The 19650-nt window shown below is 34.9% G+C and overlaps 1 long non-coding RNA gene across 1 annotated transcript; it reads left to right on the top strand.

Annotated features, from left to right (window-relative positions):
- The first annotated feature begins 2103 nt into the window (after positions 1-2103).
- On the top strand, positions 2104-19443 carry LOC110595295. The gene is made up of 3 exons (XR_002481740.1): positions 2104-2185; positions 17370-17419; positions 19414-19443. It is a non-coding gene; the product is annotated as an uncharacterized LOC110595295 (long non-coding RNA).
- Positions 19444-19650: the final 207 nt, after the last annotated feature.

Here is a 19650-nt window from a genome sequence, read left to right as displayed (position 1 = left end):
CATGGAGATATCATTGATAATACCATGTTCACGCTCAGCTTTTAGTTCATCCAAGACCTAGGCATACTTGAAGGACTCCCTTTTCATCTCAACAGTCTTTTCCTCAAATTTTTTGATGGTTCTTTTGTCAGTCTCACCACATTTGTAGATCATATGGCCAGTAGTGGTGAACTTGAATGAATCTACATGTCCAGTGACAATGATACTGATGTGAGTATTTTTCTTTCCCATTTTATCTTTAAGGGTGGTTAAACCTGATGCCAAAAACCCATGTAAGTCTTCAACCACTTTGAGTTGATTTTTGTGTATACTGTAGGGTAAGTTCCAATTTCATTCCTTTACCTGTTGACATTAAGGTTTTCCAACAGCATTTGTTGAAGAGACTATCCTTACCTTATTGTGTATTATTGGCATCTTTGAAGATCAGTTCACCATATTTGCGTGGGTTGATTTCTGGGCTGTTTGTTTTGTTCCATGGTTCATCACATCTGTCTCTATGCCAGTAGCCATACTTTATTAGTTACCATACCCTTGTAATGTATTTTCAAATCAGAAAGTGTGATATTTCCAGCTTAGTTCTTATTTCTTAAGATTATTTTGGCTATTCGGGGGTCCTTTGTGTTTCCATGTGAATTTTAGGATTGTTTTTCTGTTTCTGTAAAGTATGCCATTGGGATTTTGTTAGGAATTGAATCTGTGGATTGCTTTATGTTTTATGGACATTTTAGTGATGTTAAGTTTTCCAGTGCATGAACATAGGATGTCTTTCCATATATCTATGTCTTTTAAATTTTTTTCATTGCTTTTTTTATTTGTGTCTTTTAAGATTTCTGAATCTTACTGTCTCACTGTGAAATAGGTATTAGTTATTATTATAGATAAGGAATCTGAGACATAGCCAATGTTTTGTAGCTTTTAGTATACAAATCTTTTATTTCCATGATCAGGTTTATTACTAAGTATTTTACTCTTTTTATTCTTTTGTTATCCTTCTTGGATAGCTTGATGTTAGTGTATAAAAACAACTGGTTTTTGTATGTTGATTTTGTATCCTCCAACAAATTTTGCTGAATTTGTTTAGTAGTTCTAATGATTTTTTGAGGCATCTTTAGGGTTTTCTACATATAATACCTTGTCATCTGTGAACAGAAATAATTTTACTTTTTCCTTTCCAATTTGATTTTTTTTCTTTTTCTTGCCTAATTGCCATGGCTATGACTTACAGTAGTATATTGAATAAAAGTAGTAAGAGTGGGCACTTTTGCTTTGTTTCTGATCTTAAAGGAAAAACTTTGTTTTTCACCATAAATATGATGTTATCTGTGAATTTTTTATATATATGGCCTTCATTAGTATGATGTAAATTCCTTTTATTCATATTTTTTGGGTTTTTAAAAATTATGCAGTGGTGTTGGATTTTGCCAAATGTTTTTTCCGCATCTATTGAGAGATCATTAAGGAAGTGAAGAGTAAGGAATTACTGACATTTTTCCCAGCTTAGAAAATTAGGTAAATGGTAAATTATAATTAAGGAAAAAGAGTAAGTTTTAAGAAGATAATTAGGTAAGTCTTAGACATAATGTGCTTTACTTCTTCAATCATTCTGGTTAAAATATCAAGTTAACAGTTGCAAATGGGAAAAAAAGGCAGATCTGAGGATATATTAGACATTGGTAATATTAAGAATAATCTTACCTAATTCTGCTCCAAGCACTTTATATTTATAAATTAACCTAATTCTTACTGTAACACTATGAAGCAGGAATTAGTTATTATCTCAGGTTATAGAAGAGGAAACTGAGGCACAGAGAGACCACATCTCATGCCCAAGGCCGCACAACTATTAAGTGATTTGAATCAAGGCAGTCTGGCTTCAGTATTCATGCTCTTAGCTATTTATAGTATTGTGCCTCTGAATAATAAAGGCTCCAATTTACGGAGCACTTTTACATGCTAGGCACTGTATGGAACATTACTTGTCTTATATAAATTAGCTAATCTAATCCTCAATACACCCCTTTTTTTTCACAGAAGAGGAAATTGAAGCAAGAGAGGAAAAGTTTCATGAATGATTTTACCCAGATGTTAGGTAGCTGAACTCAACTCTGAACCCAGCATTCTGCCTGGAGAAGCCCAAGCTTTAATCAACTGTTTATAGCAGTGAGAGTGGAATTCTTATGGAAAGGTGAGAGCTGAAGGCAGAACCCTGGAGAACATGAATGGAGGAGGCTTATGGAGGAGTTGTGAAGCAGCCTGAAAAAAAAGTGACAAAGATAAGAGGAGAACTAGAAAAAAAAAATGGACACAGACATCTAGGGAAGATACTTTTTGGGGGGAGGGGTCTCACTCTGTCACCCAGGCTGGAGTGCAGTAGCACGCTCACGGCCACCGCAGCCTCCATCTGCTGGGCTCAGGCAGTCCTTCCACCTCAGCCTTCCAGGTAGCTGGAACTACAGGCATGTGCCACCATGCCCAGCTAATTTTTTGATTTATTGTAGAGATGAGGTCTCGCCAAGTTGCCCAGGCTGGTCTCGAACCCATGGGCTCAGGCAATCCTCTCACCTTGGCCTCCCAAAGTGCTGGGATTATAGGCGTGAGCCACAGCACCCGGCTGGGAAGATACTTTTAAGGGGAAAAGAATAGTCAGAAGCCTTGGCTTCCTTACATCAAGGGACAGAGCACTTTCATCTTTGAATCCCAAGTGTTTCATACATAGTAGGTTACTTACTAAACACATGTTAAAATCAATGATTGAAGTGTCACACATTGTAGAAAAGTCAAATATGATAAAGAATGGAAAAAAAAGACTATTAAATGTAGAAATTAGAGATTACTGGTGGCAGCATGCTGAGGAAGACTCAACAGCAAAAAGAGAGACTTGTTGAATGTAGATCATACATTTAAGAAAATTTTAATGATGGAAAAAACTATTTTAGATTTTTTAGTTGGTGTAAGATTATATCTAACTTCACAGAATTACCTTCATCTGCTTTTACAAATAAGTCACTCTTGTTTTACCCCTTATTTCCTATATATTTCAAGAAAATAATATACAGTTTAAATAGTAAGTGTGAGATAATTTATTTAGGATAATTCTTAACTGAGAAAGTTTATAAAGTAACTATATTTATAACTTCTGCCTTACTGAATAAAATCCTTTACAAGAGATTTAGGAAATTGTGTTTTCTCTTTAAGATCACTTGTGCCACAGTGGACTACACTAGGGGTTGACCAAAACTTATTGTTATTTCACAAGGGCTGTTTGATGGGTTTCTGTATGTAAAAAGAGTGGTGTTCCTATTTCAGTTTATCAAAGAAAATGTTTTTCATTATAAGAACTAAGAACAAAATAGGCATCTTCACTTACAGTCTCAGCAAGAGGCCAAATATTACATCAATGGGGGGGTTAATGGAATTTTTATTCTAAGAGGTGGACCTTCTGTAATGGGTGGGGCAGAATAAGTTTGTAAAATGACAACTCACAATATTTCTATTTAGAACTTCAAGAAACATTCATTTAAACAAAAGCCACTTATGACTTCAGATTTAAAGTTATGGAACTGGTTTGAGTACAGTGGTGTTTACAACCAATTAATTACAACCAGTTACAGATATCTTTGTTTCTTCTCCACTCACCCTGTTTCACTTGACAAGCCCTACGATGAATGCATAAATAAAATTATGGGCAAGTGCATGCTTTATAGAAGAAAAATCTTAATTTTATTTAATTTAGGTTATCTTTAAATGTAGATAACCTAAAAATACAGAAAGGAAATTGAACCTCCTGGATTCTTGAATTTTTAGTCTAGCTTATTTAGTAATTTTATTTACTAAGTACTTAATTCTTGCTTTAAATTGAAGTGGTTGAAAAAAGTCTAATAAAATTTATTGAGCAGAAGCACTAAAAGTATAACAACTGACCCCACGGTGTATCCCATCTGAGCTAAAGTTTTCTGTCTTTATCTGACCACTAGACCAGACAGCTTTGACCTATTTACAGAATCACACTTTTGAGCCAAAGACGAAATACTCTTTGAACCATATGCCTGTCTGTTATTATTAATCTTATTTAATCTGACTTTGTGTTCCTGAAGTATTATTTTCTTGTTCTGATATGATTCCTGTTCTCAATGTGACACATGATATAGTTTCAGATTTTAAATTAAATGCTTCAAAGGTAATTACTTGGTATTTTGCTCATTTATGAGAAAGAATCAGTTTAAGCTCTTATTTATAAGTTTATTACTTGAAAGTAGATGTTTTTACTGTAAATATCATATTCTTAGTAGTAGCAAACAAGCATAGATACACGTAGCTTTTCTCTTTCTTTCTTTCTTTCTTTCTTTCTTTCTTTCTTTCTTTCTTTCTTTCTTTCTTCCTTTCTTCCTTTCTTCCTTTCTTCCTTTCTTCCTTTTTCTTCCTTCCTTTCCTCTCCAGGATTTAATTTCAAGGGAATAGAACAAGCTAAGACACGTAAGACTTACATCTATGATTACATTGTTCCATCTCTCCTATACCTTTCCTTCACAGTCCATCCCTTTATTTTTCCCTACAACAGATTGAACCTTGGTTCTGAAGCATTATCATCTTAACTCTTCATATATATGGTTAATATACACCATAGAGAGATCACGTAGGCATCAGATTTAGGCACCTGAGTGAAAACAATACATAGGGTGGAGTATAATGGCTTGAAGCTTCTGACTGGGGGTTCAAATCCTAACTTTATCTTATGCTAGATGTTTTCCTTTGAACAAGTTACTTATCCTCTCTGCCCCTCAATTTTTCTTTCCTATATAAATAAGAGAATAAAACAGGGGTTGTTGTAAGAACTAAATGGGATAATATATGTAAAGTGCTTAGGTAAAAACTTGGCACAGATTAAGCAATTATTTTACCATGTTTTTATTTAAGAAGATATAAAGAAAGCATGCAGATTATTTTAAATAACATTTCCTTGAATTGTTTATCAGGACAGATTGATAAAAAACAGTGTCATTTCACATGGGTTAAAATATTTTTCTTAGCATGGGTAATATGCCAGGTACTGGTTAGGTTCCAGAGAAGTTGAAAAAACCCTCAAAGAATTTGATTATGCCAGTTGTAATAACTAGAACTTTCTGGTCCACTAGTAACTTCATTGGTCTGGTTGCTGATTATTCAGTTACATGTTATGATTATAATACTGGACGTGGCTGAACCCTTTATAACCTATGCCTTGATATAAATGATTAGGAAAATAAAGATATGATATGTTTTCATCATTATAAGAGAAAATTTTATACTTGGGAATTCTTCTAATTCAGTGCCAATCCCAAGTCAGGATCTCTCTACGGAGCACCAGACAGTTTATCTAACTGTCTCCTGGATATCTTAATTTTTAAAAACTTCTCTACTGGAGGTGCCAAAAAAATGTATACACATTTTAGAAAAAGGAAAAAAAAGCTATATTAAAACTGTACTACTCAATAAGATGAATATAAGTCACGTTTGACTTCTGCAGTTACAAGGTGCTCAGTGTTGTTACCATCAGCATCCAGACACTTCTGATTATGACAAACATCTCTTAAAATGTGTGTACATTTTTTTGGCATCTCGGTATATATCTTAATTTTGTGTTGATCTCTGAATACTTGCTGGAGCTATCTTACTTCAGGCCACCACCATTCATCTGACTGATCGTAAAAGCCTTTCATCTGATCTCCCAAGCATTCAGACTTGCCCCTCCCCTTTTTTTTTGAGTTGGAGTCTCACTCAGTCACCCAGACTGGAGTGCAGTGGCCGCTCCCGGCCACCGCAGCCTCACCTGCTGGGCTCCGGTGATCCTTCCGCCTCAGCCTTCCGAGTAGCCGAAATTATAGGCATGCGCTACCACACCCGGCTGATTTTTTGATTTATTGTAGAGATGAGGTCTTGCTGCCCAGGCGGGTCTCGAACCCGTGGGCTCAGGCAATCCACTCACCTCAGCCTCCCAAAGGCGCGGGTTTACAGGCTGAGCCACCGAGCCCGGCCAGTCTTGCCCCTTTTAGTCCAATATACACACTATTGCCAGAGTGCGTATATTAGATTAAAATTGAAGTCTAGTTGTGTACCTCCCCTGTTTAAAACCCTTCAAAGCTTCTCTGTTTCTCTTAGATAGGGTGATCTTTCCTGATTTACTGTCCAAATAGATATTTATTAACTTTTTTTAACCTATAATTTATATATGGTGAAATGCAGAGCTTAGGTGAGATTAGTTTTGACAAATGCATATATCTGTGTAAACCACATTCTTTTTAAAAATATACAGTATTTCTATTACTTTAGAATGTTCCTTTTGCCCTTTCCTGGTTAATCTGTTTAATCCCCACTGTGACTCCTCACACTATCACCCTCCTATCCCAGACAACCACTTTTCTGATCTCTATTAGTATAAATTGTAACTTGGACACTTTTGAAAGTAAAAGAGAATGCTACTGATAATTATGCTGAAAAGATCTATGTGAAGTGTTCTTGGCAAACCAGGAGGAATGGTTTCTCTACTCTTTGCATCAAGTCCAAACTTTTTAATTGGCCCCCAAACCATGCATAATCAGTCCCTTGCTTATTTCTCAGGTCACATTCTGTTATCATTGTTGTCTTTGTATTTGTTCTTTCTCATCTCCAGACCTTTCTTTGCACATATTTTTTCCTGTGATGGGAAGATCACCCCTAGATCCCCTCCATCTCCCTTTCTTCATACTATAGTCTGGTCAACATCTTATATTCTCCTCATTTCTCTATTTATATATAATTTATTTTCTTGGGACTTTTTACTAAATTCTCCTACAAACTCCTCACCTAAATTGACTTACATGTCAAAATTCTAAAATCCCTGGTATTTTAGAATTTTCTCACCAATGCTCTTATTACTGTATATTGTGATTAGCTGTGATTGTTAGGCACACATTCAATATTTACAAAGTAAATATACATAAACATAAATTGTTCAAGTTCACATTGAGTTTGTAAATATGAGTAAGTACTGATTAGACTTTATACCTTTTTAAGTAAACAGTCTTCATAGAACAATGTGCTTTTTGTAATTGTATAATTATAGTTTAATTCCTCCAGACAGAGCTTCCAATAGCTGAATGAACAATCAATTCTGATTTTTCCAAACTTTTAAAATATACCACAATTATCATTTCTACTAGGTTATCTCATTTCTCCTAAGTAAGATACCTACTTATTTTATATCTAGGTTATCTATTAGTCTCCGAGGACCTTCAAGGCTTAGATAAATAATTAGTAAATTTGCCATTGACGCCAGAATATGAGTCATATAAAGATATATTTTTCAGATACCTTAAAACATAGAGTCCCTGATTTATTCTTTAAATTAAAGGTTCTATTGGTAGACTCTTCTCTGGAGACGATATACAAGCTGCCAACAGACACGTGAAAAAATGCTCAGCCTTACAAATTATCAGAAAGATGCAAATGAAAACAACAGTAAGATACCGCCTAACTCCAATAAGGATGGCTGTCATTAAGAAGTCAAAACAAACAAACAAACAAAACAACAGATGCTGGCAGGAGTGTAGAGAAAAGGGAACACTCTACACTGTTGGTGGGAATGCAAGCTAATTCAACCTCTGTGGAAAGCAGTGGCGATTTTTAAAGGTACTGAAAATTGACCTTTCATACCATCCAGCAGTCCCTTTCTGAGAACATACCTGGAGGAACATTAGTCACTCTACCAAAAGGACACCTGCACAAGCATGTTTATTGCCGCACTATTCACACTAGCAAAAACATGGAACCAGCCCTAAAGTGGACTGGATAAAGACAATGTGGTACATATACATGGTGGAGTATTATGCAACCACAAAGGACAAAATCATGGACTTTACAGCAAATTGGATATAGTTGGAGACCATTATACTAAGTGATATATCACAGAAGCAAATAACTGAATACCACATATTCTAATTCATAAGTAGAACCTGAACAGCATTCATATTTGCACAAGGGAGAGACTGGCAGTGGCTGGGCACTGCTAGGGGAAGGAGGAAAAGAGGAGGGTGGAGGTCATGGACGTACAACAAAAAGGGTTCCTGGTCCACTACCAGGGCAGTGAGAGCCAGTGAGAAATCTAAACTTCACCTTCATGCAACCTACTTATGTAGTTAATCCTCACTTCTATATTCCACATTTCTATAATAAAATAAAATTTAAAGGCTGGAAAAAAATAATAAAGGGAAAAACAAGATTTCTATCTGGTTTATTATAAGACTCACTATTTCTATCTGGTTTTTTTGTAAGATTCACTGTAAACAGTTTAAGGATAGTTCTGAACTAATTCCAGGCAGGACCAGAAAAAAAAGGTTGATTGTGGGGTACCTGCATGATCAATGTTTGTATACCTAACCCTGAATTGTATCCCACATCTTTACATTAAAAAATAAAGGTTAATTGTAATTTACTGCTCTGAAACAGATCTTTATGTGCCATCTGTTGCACAGAAATCAGTTTTCTAATGTATGGCCTGGGCTATGAATGGAGAATATTTGCATGAATATGATGACAGAATGATTACCTGAACATGGACTAGATGTGATGAGTAAGATAAATAATATGGATCAAGCATCTGGTGATCTATAAGACTGAGGAGAAAATATAAAATAAAGGCTGAGCGTGGTAGCCCATGCCTGTAATCCTGGCAACACAGTAAGACCCAGTTTATATATATAAAAAAAGGGTAGCTGGTGATGACCCACATCTGTGGTCCTAGCTGTTTGGAAACTGGGAGGATCCCATGTTTGAGGCTGCAGTGAGCTATGACTGAGCTGCTGCACTCTGGGCTCGGTGACAAAGTGAGACTCTGTCTCAAAAAAAAAGAAAAACTCAAATATTGGGCCAGCGTGGTGGCTCAAGCCTGTAATCCCAGCACTTTGGGAGGCTGAGGTGAGAGGATTGCTTGAGTCCATGGGTTCAAGACCAGTCTGGGCAACTTGGTGAGACCTCATCTCTACAAAAAATTAGCCAAATATGGTAGCTCGTACCTGTAGTTCTGGCTACTTGGAAGGCAAAGGTGGAAGGATCACCATGGCCCGGCAGGTGAATGTTGGGGTGGCCATGAGCATGTTACTGCACTCCAGCCTGGGCGACGGAGTGATATGCCAAAAATCAAATAAAAAAAATCAAATACATACATTATATACAGATATATATATATGTATGATATATGTACACACAAACACAAAAAAGTGTACACACTTATTTATGAAAAACAAATGCACACACACATATATGTAAGATAAAAAGAGAACAGAGAATGATTGCTTCAAAATTAAATAAAATGGAAAACACAATTTAGTAGTAGAAGGCAGTGGTAGAAAAAGTGTGTGTGTATATAAATATATATTTATATATATATATTTTTTGAGTTGGAATCTCAGTCGCCCAGACGAGTGCAGTGGCCGCTCCCGGCCACCGCAGCCTCAATCTCCTGGGCTCCAGTGATCCTTCCACCTCAACCTTCCAAGTAGCTGGAAATACAGGTGTGCGCTACCACGCCCGGCTAATTTTTTGATTTATGTAGAGGTGAGGTCTCGCCAAGTTGCCCAGGCGGGTCTCGAACCTGCAGGCTCAGGCAATCCACTTACCTCGGTCTCCCAAAGTGTGGGATTACAGGCTGAGCCACCAAGCCCAGCTGGTATATATATATATATATATTTTAAGGGCACCTTTTGCCATGTCTTTTGTCAAGACAGTTGAAGGAAAAGTCTAATTTGAGGTTGTAGATAAGAGCAAGCAAAACTTTAATTCCTCAAATTGGCCAGTGCCTTACATAGAGTTGGTAATTAATCTTTACATGGATTGATGAAGAAGTAAATGAATACAAAGAGAATTTGGTCAGTACATCTTCCCTTAAATTGAAAGGGTCTATTGACATGGTTCTGAAGGTATTTTTTAATTTAAAAGAAAATAGCCAGTTGGGTAGTCCAAAGTAAGCTTCCTGCATGTACATAATTGAATAATCAGGTATGCACATTGTATGACTTTGCAGCGTTAAGAGTGCTTGCTTCCATTGTGTTTGATTAAATAGAAGTAGCCGAATGTATTCAAATCTATATCTGGACATGTGTCTATATCTATACCTATACTTACCTATATAAGATATGTGGAAAAATCTTTAAAGGAGGTAGATAAATTATTTTGTACTTTACATTGACATTTCAGTATGTAAAAGTTTTGCCAGTGGTCACTGAACACAGGACATTTAATGGTATAATTAACTCAGTAAATGTTATTTAAATAAGTAAATACCTTCTTTTGAATTCTTGTGACATTTAAGAATTATGAAGGCCAGAGTGCTGACTCAAGCCTGTAATCCCAGCACTTTGGGAGGCCAAGGCGAGAGGATTGCCTGAGCCCATTGGTTCAAGAACAGCCTGGGCAACTTGGTGAGACCTCATCTCTAAAATAAATAAAAAAATTAGCCGGGTGTGGTGGCGCATGCCTGTAGTTCCAGTTACTTGGAAAACTGAAGTGGAAGGATGACCTGAGCCCAGAAGGTCGACGCTGGGGTGACTGTGAACATGTCACTGCACTCCAGCCTTGGTGACAGAGTGAGACTCCTACACACACACACACACACACACACACACACACACACACACAGAGTTATTAGAACAAGTACCTAACTAATAAAGGAGCTAACTTGTTAGAGAGGTTTTAATAGACCTGATATTGTCTTAATCATTTATATGTATTTTTATTTTATTCTCACTTAATCTTCATGTAAATCCCCAAATAAATTATCATTTAATCCTATGAGATGGATACTAATTTTGTCCATTTTCAGATGAGGTAACTGGAGCACATAGACAGTAGCTTGCAGAGTCAGAATTTGAATGTTAACTACTTGACTCCAGAGTGTCATACCTGTGACCATTCTGATATGCTACCTAATGTGTGTGTGCCTGTGCACATGTGTGCATGTATCTGTTTTCTCTAATTTTATTTGTTTAGTCAGTTTTATTTTATTTTTAATAAAACACATACTAGGTACACTATTTATTGTGTTGCATGCATATTTCTTTCTTTTTTTTTTTTCGATTGGTGACTCACTCTGTTGCCCAGGTTGGAGTGCAGTGGCACACTCACGGCCACCCCAGCGTTGACTTGCTAGGCTCCGGTGATCCTTCCACCTCAGCCTTCCAAGTAGCCAAAACTACAGGCATGCACTGCCATTCCTTTATTGTAAATTTATTGTAGAAATGAGGTCTTGCCAAGTTGTCCGAGCTGGTCTGGAATCCGTGGGCTCAGTGCTGGGATTACAGGCTGTGCCTCTGAGCCCAGCCTCATGCGTATATTTTCTGTGATCTAATCTGAGATTTTCCTAGTTCTGAAAAATATAAATTATATTTCCTTTACCCTCGACAGTATGTATCTGTGGGTTGGAGTCACAGTCGCTAATCATCAGTCTTCTTATGTAGGACTTGTTTCTTTCTAAAACTTGAAGTATTTTCCTACTTACCTTAATTCTGCTTATCTTGATTTAAATGATTACTTGATATTTGTTTTTAAGTACAGTAGTATTAAATATTGTGGGCATTGTTCTATTATATATTTCCTTTGAATTAAAAGATGCTACTAGAAATAAGAATAAGTGAAGCAAAGAGTAGATATATTAGTCTGAAGGGGAAGGGAGGTTATATGGTTATTGGGGAAAAAGAAAAGGAGTCTTCCTAAATGACTTTTTTCTAAGTTAGAGGTGGGTAATTTCTGTTCTAATCCTTGCTTAAAAGCTATTGTTAACCTAGGGCTAAAAATTTCAATGCAGTTTGTAATAGAATTAAAAAAAATCTTTGGAAACTCATGTGTTTTATACACTTTCATGCTTTTTAAATGCTTCTTTTTATCTTAAATTAATGAGAATAAATGTATTATGCCTTTTATTTACTAAGCACACCACCTATCTTGTTGTAAATATACATAATATATAAAACTAAATTGAAAAAATATGTGTAGAATACCTCTGTGTCCATGGAGAATGGGTTCTGGGACCCCAGTGGATACCAAAATTTCATAGAAGCCCAAGTCTCTAATATAATATGATGTCGTATTTGTATATAACTACATACATTCTCCTGTATATATTAAATCATTTCTAGATTCCTCATAACAACCAGTACAATGCAAATGCTATGTTAATAGTTGTTATACTATATTGGTTTTTTTGTATTATTTTTACTGTTTTCTTCCCCCCAACTTTAAATCCACAGTTGGTTGAATCTGCAGATGCATAACTCTTGGATTTATTTTTGTTCTTTGGTAATGTCACTCTACACTGCTTCCAGTCTAGGCTTTTTCACTGGCATTAGATCAAACTAGATTGCAGTGGTCTCATTACCTGTTTAAGACTGATACACATAGAACCACAATTTTTGAAATGTGTATTTCACAACATAGTTTTTTAAAGAACAGAATGTATTTGCTTCATGAAAGCTATTTAAATCTTCTAATAATAAAAAAAGTTCAATTTTTGATAGTGAAAAATATCTTTATCAGATTTAATAATCTAAACAGTTATTAGTATCAGAATTTACAGACTTGTAAGACTTTCCCTAATTGAAGGAGTCGGGGTTAAAGATAAATTTATTTCTAACAGAAACAGTACCTAAGATTAAAATCTGAGAGAAAAATCTCACAATGGGCTCAGTTATCTTGATAGTTATTTCTTGGCTCTCAGTTTAAAATAGAGTCTCCAAGTCTAAAATGCTTCTTAAAAAAGAGAGAAGATGATATTTAGAGAGGCTGTCTTTGTAATTTTACCATATTAATGTATTTTTTCCTTTTAATAAAATGTATCCTGATTTAATCACTTGGGTAATGCAGCTGTTTCCCTTGACAATTTAAATTACCTGTCAGTGTACCTGAGAGTTTGCTGCAGTGTCCTGGAATAGTTTGGGAATCTCAATTCTGTGCATGTGTAGGATGAATACATCCTACTTTAGGTATCTCAGTACATATTTCTTTTAAGAAAAAAATGTTTCTTATTTTCTTCTGTAAAACATAAATAGATTAAATGAATACATAGTACTACTTAATTCTCATTTATCTGGGAAGACAATTTACAAAATTAAGTAGTCTTTTTTAGAAGTCCATGACCCTGTGAAAATTAGATTAAAATAAACAAGTAGCACCTTAGTTGTTACAGGCTTCTTTATAATTTCATGTGTCATGGTTGTTGGAAAGTGAATGGGTTTGAATTCTGACCTTTTCTCTAACAAGTTTAAGGCAAAGCTGAGCATAGATAACTGTTTTCCTTGACAATGCTTAGTTTAGGAGTGTCTTGTGACCTTGTGGCTAATTAGATATAATGGGAAAGTAAGGGATAGGGCTTCTGGGAAAGGTTTTTCTCACTGATAAAAGAACTCAAAGAAAGAGATACTTCTTTTATGGGACACTGATGTCTCTTCTTTGGATGTGCTGAACTCTGGAAGCTCATGACCATGAGTAGAGGTATCTAAGGGTAAAGTCAGCAAACTCAGCACATCAGAGTAGAAGGAGAGAGACTCCTAAGTCTTTGAGCAGGGTGTTGCATTATACAGTCCCCGAACAAGTCTACCCTGTCACTTCCTATATAACTATTCCTTATCTACATTAGCTTGCTTAAATCATACAGTTAGTCTTATTCCTTAATTATAGGTGCTATTCAAAGTGAAGTTGGAGACTTAGGACTCTTGTGAATTTATAGTGTAGGCAATCAATGTATTTTGATCTTCCCCCCGAAATGATTCTGATACCTTCTTATCTTCCTCTTAATCCTTTCTACCTTCCCATTGAGAACCTCTAAAGCAAGGCAGTTATGAAACTGAATTAAAGGATTTGGTGAATGATTGATTATATATGAGGGTCAGGGCAAAGAAGGGGTGTAGATGACTATCTTGTTTTTGGTTTGGGTAACTGTGTTGATGGTGTTCTATTTTTACTAAAATAATTACTTCATTTTAGTACGTCGTGAATTAGAGGTGTCTGGAAACTTTCAGATAATGATGCCAGAAAGTAGTAAGATCCATAATCTTGGAGTTCACAGAAGTGTCTAAACTAGAAGGCTAAGAGATTTAGTAGTTGTAGTTGAAACCATGGGTGTAGATGAGATTGCCTAGGAAGATATACCTTATTGAGTAGAGAAGAGAGAAAAATATGGGACTTCAGAGAGCACCAGTAGGGTGGGAGAAGTGATTTAAGAGCGAGGAAAAACAATTACATCAAGAATGACATGTCTCATTTCACCTTAGATTTTTTACCGGAGAAATTCTAAGACCGTTGTAGTTATTGAACTTTGATCAAGATGTAAACTTTATAGATATAGATTTTAGCTGTTTTTTTTTAAAGTAGATTCTCTGTAAAATGCTTATTTCTTTTGTTGATCAATTTATAGTAATAAATGATAACCTGATGGGATAAAGAGTAAATATGCCACTCTAACAGTTTACTCTCTTCTCTTTTATAAGACCAATTTTATTATAATGCTTATTTGTGATGATGCATTGATGCGGGACCAAAAAACTCCATTGTATACATTTTTATCAGTCTCTGTTTTGAGTCATTAATGTGATAGTAGTAGTGCTGTTTTAGGGTATATTCAGAAATACATATTATTGGCCCTTGTATTGTGCTATTTGTAGTTTTGTATTCTAGTCTATTCTTTTTTTTTTGAATCGGAGTCTCACTCGGTCGCCCAGACAGGAGTGCAGTGGCTGCTCCTGGCCACCGCAGCCTTGACCTTACTGGGCTCCTGCGATCTTTCTGCCTCAGCCTTCCGAATAGCTGGAATTACTCACGCACATCCACGCCCGGCTGATTTTTTAATTTATTTGTAGAGATGAGGTCTTGCTGCCCAGGCGGGTCTTGAACCCGCGGGCTCAGGCAATCCACTCCCCTTAGCCTCCCAAAGGTGCGGGATTACAGGCTGAGCCACCGAGCCCGGCTTCTATTCCATTCTTATTATTCCTATTTTTAACATTTGACACATTAGCCAATATATCCTTTTGTATAAAAATAAAATATTTTGGACAGTTAGGAGGATTCTTAAACTCAAATAATTTTCCTTGGCTAAGGAAATTTCTTTAAAAGCAAAAGCCTATAGAAAAAAGGATAAATTGATAACTTCTAGAGAGTATTATCTTAAATCTTTCTCATAATCTAGGTGTGAACCTAGAATTTTGTGTGTGTTTACTTTTTCAATAAATGTTGAAGTATAATTTTCAATTAATATTGTTGCTATAAGGGTCCAAAAAAGCAATTTGTATGCATTTTATTCCTCCCTCCAACTCTTTCTCTCTTTGCTTTTTGAACTTCAGTTTGAATAGCACCTGTAATTAAGGAAGAAAACCAAGCCCTGGGAGCTAGGTAGGACTTCCAGCTATTGATCTGTGTAAACCCAGCTTATACTGTCAGGGGAGAAGCAGTCAACTGCTGAGCTGCTTTGTCACTGACATAAGCTGAGAGAGGATTTTTTTTTTTGTCTATACTGTTTATACACTAGTCTATAGACCTGCTGGCTGGTTGAATTTTAAAGAGTGCGGAAGTTTAAAGACTTGTCCCCTGAGGGAGGCTTCTGCCAGTTGGGAAGCGAGCTGAGGCTGTTTTGCAGAAGTGTGTGCATGTGTGTTTCTTGTGGAAGATGGAAAGGGGGAGGGTGTGAAAGATTGAGCAAGTAACTGGGAAGCATTCTTCTTAAAGTCTTAAAATTGATGTGAAATATATTACTAATTTGGATATATTTAGAGGCAGACATGGAGTTTTGACTGTAAATTCTTTATTGTTACAGAAAGTATGTGGACAGTTTTATAGGAGGATATCTGAGTAGTGTTCATATGTGTAGTAAATATGATAAACAGTTTTACTGTACACAGCACAAGATAAGTATTAAGTAATGGTAAAGTGAAAATGAACTGTTCTCATTTATAATGAACTGTTTTTCAGTTTAAGTAATTTAACTTATTTCAAGTTTAGTTTAGTGACTCTTTTAATTACACCGAACAAAACATTGTCTGTAGTAAAATAGCTTTTCTCTAAATATGGAATCTGTGCTCCTACGTTCAAAGGGTACCCTGCTCTAAGAGTAGAAGGTGGTTTATTTACATGATGCTTTTCTTTCTTCTTTTGTGAGTCCAACCTCTTGAAGCTTTCTTAGGTTTTGATATTTGAATTTTACAATGTTCTATTTTAATTGATGTTTTATTGCAGTCTACATTTCTAAAAGAATGTAAGAAATTCTACTTTAAAATACTCAATGCTGTATATATGGGGTTTAAATGTTCAGATATTGATGGTTTTTCTGCATCTGAGATTTAGTGGCAAAAAGGTGGCAGGTATTTTTTTGGGGAGGGCAACTACTGTGTTAAGGTAGTTACTCTTTTTTTCTTATTAATAGGAAACATTCTAATAAATCTCTGCTTTGTCTTATAAAATCGCCTGACTTTGAACTTGTATGACATTGTCTTCAAGTTTAAAGTATAACTTTTGAATCAGAGTTAATTTTAAGTTGTTTTTCAAATATAATAAAATAGATTTTTTTCCATTTTTTGGTTAAGTAGCTGAAAATTATTTGCATTGTTATAACTAATAATGGTTTTAAAATTGGTTTGTAATGACTATAAAATTATTGAAAGTTCAGAGTCACTCAGATTTTTGCCTGTATTTAATTAAGACATTGATTTTCATATTAAGCAATTCTTAAATAAAAGTACATGGAATAGAAGCTGTTTTAATTTAAAGTCTTTTATTAGACATATTACTTTAAGAATGTTATTTAAGATAAAACTTAATACTAAGACTTGAAACATGTAAATATGTTTCTTTGGTTATAGAAAATCTTTTCTTAAAAAGCTGTTTGGCTATGGGACGTGTAGAGTGGTTATACTTCTCAGTAATTCATTCTGCTGCCAACTTCATCCCCTTTTCTCTGCCTGCATTTTAATTGAAACAACATTTATATTTTTGAGCCAGGATCTGTCAGAAGTCCCTATGGTTAGTCTGTGGTACAAGTAGCAGCAGACGTAGCTTACCCATATGGTGCGGTGCTTCTTGTAAAATCCATATGGCCTTGTTGAAGGGAATCCCAGCGGGGATGTGAAGGGTGTTAATACCCTTCAGGCCAGGCCTTTCCCTCCTGGGGCTTCTGTGGCATTGTCAGTGCAATCTGCCAAAGCACAAACTTAATTCCTTTTTAATAATCAATTATTTTAGTCTAGGAACCTATGCTATTTTCCTTAAGGAAAAAAAAAAAATCAAACTTTTTTTTTTCTAGAAAATGTCTCAAAAGTTTTAACTGCATCTTAAAAAAAATTCTAAAACGTCTTTTTTTGTTTTTGAATTTACATTTGTAGGAAGTACTACAGAGTGTGCCAAAGTTCTGTTTCCCCTTTGACGTTGAAAGGTACAGTATAATCATCATTTAAAATGACTTTAGCTTATCTTAGTGCACACTTAAAAATTATTTCATGTGCTTTTTAAAAAAATAAAATGAAATGTACCTTTTCTTCAGTGATTCTAACAGAAAGACTAGAGATTGATAATTAATATTTGGAGGAAGAAGCCTTTTAAATCATTACATCTTTTGTTTTCTCCCCTCTGGTCAGTTAGGAGAAGTTTTGCAACACTATTGCTAATAGGTTCTATTTTTCCCCTTTATTCTTTATTCTTCAGGTTCATACTGTGAACATTGGCAGAAAAAAATATTAATATGTCCTTGATCAGAGCCTTAGAATTGTGTCTGGGTATATAAATCCTGGTTTCTGTCTCATATCATCCTAACTGAAAAGATCATCTGTGTAATGTTGTAAAACTCACAGTTAGTTGTCTCCCAAAACTAGCTTTATAGAAATAGTGCAATATTATGGAAGGCTATAGGGAAACCCTCCTAGCAGTTTTGAGAATCTCATTATTTTTGTATTTTATTGAACAAATACTGAATGAACTACTTGCATGTAGTTGAAGTTTCATAGAATATATAACCCTTTGAGCATAATAGCAGATCATCTTTTAAATGTGATTTTTATATCCTATTCTCAATTTTCATGGGAGTGTGGTATGAAGAATTTTTAAAATAAAAATTTATTTTAGGAAAATACTTGGCTAAAGTGAAGATTAGTAAGACTCTATGTTAAAGATAAAGCTTTCTGAATGATGGGCTAATCAGTGCTATTAAGACTGCTGATGAGTTACTACTCCTTGTTTTACCTTATTTCTGGGAATCATTTGCCTCTCCTTCCCCCAAAAGTTTCAATTTTCAAGCTAATAGTAAATATAAAATAAGGGAAGAATAGCAACAAAAGGATATATGAATCTTGGGCACTAGAAAGTACATTAGTCATTGGAGAATTTTATTTTGAAGTTTATAAAAGTTAAAAAACAAAACACAAAACATGACTATTTAAAAGTGTGTTTGTTGAATGCTCAGCATTTGGAATGCAGTATTTTCTGACAAAACAGTTTGTAGTATTGACAATAATTTATTTCCTTCTTCACAATTCCTATAGCTATTTGAAAACATAAGTTTAGGAGTCTTGGATGTTTCATTTTGGGACAAGGAAGCAAAAGTTCAGTTATGGTTATTTAATGGGAAGGTTATAATCAGTACCAGGAAATGTTTATGTAATTTAAATAGAAATAAAGATTCATTCTATTTTATATTGCTCCTTATACCACAATGTGACCTTTTGATACTTCGTTCAAAATTGACTAAAAATTGACTAAAATTCTTTACATCTTAGTTAGTGAACTTTTTATGTAGATAATATCTATATTATATCTATATTCTTATTTTGTACATGGAAATTTAATTTCTCAGTATACTGGGAACTCTAAAAGAGAATGCTAGGAAAAAATACCAAGAGTATTTAGTATGGTACTTTATTGGGTGAGAATGTCAACAGGAGAAGCAATTAAACAGAGGTGGTGGTGGCTGCCATTAGATTCTAAAGCAACATGATTTGCTATCTCAGCAATTTTAGAATAATCGAGAAAGGAGTTGAGGAAAAGGAGTCAGTCAGTCATCATGTCTAGCTTCTTCTACCGTTTTGGTAATAGTATTTTGATCATTTATGACATTTTACGAATACTTTTAGTCTTATGAAAACTTATGGTAAACTATCTTATGATTTCCTAGTAAGGAATTAGTATACGCTGAATTGTACAGTTCATAAGGTGTTACAACTTATTTTGATGTTTGACTCATGATTTAATTTTTTTGACTCATGATTTAATTTATGTATTTCATGCACATTTTAGTTTTAGAACATAGCTTTAGCTTCAAGAACCAACTGATTGGAAAGATGAAACCAGTGCCACATAAAAATAAACTCTTACTTTTGTTTTTCTTTAAAAAATTATCACAAAAACTTAATGTTTCATACATTTGCTATATTTTAGGGCATCTCAAAATCAAGTTGGACAGCACTTTACCTTTGTACTGACAGACATTGAAAGTAAGCAGAGATTTGGATTCTGCAGACTCACATCAGGAGGCAAAATTTGTTTATGTATCCTTAGGTGAGTATTTGTAGTAAAAGAAAAAAATTGGATGCAAAATAGATGGACTGTATCTTTCTCTTGTACTTTGTTATGTTTGGGATGAAAATAAAAACCAACTCCTGTACTTTTCTTTTC

This window comes from Carlito syrichta, unplaced genomic scaffold (genome assembly GCF_000164805.1).
Source record: "Carlito syrichta isolate Samal-C Ts95f unplaced genomic scaffold, Tarsius_syrichta-2.0.1 Scaffold289192, whole genome shotgun sequence".
Taxonomy (NCBI): Eukaryota; Metazoa; Chordata; class Mammalia; order Primates; family Tarsiidae; genus Carlito; species Carlito syrichta.
Note: the sequence above shows the minus strand (reverse complement) of the source record. Positions and strands in the feature narration are given on the sequence as shown.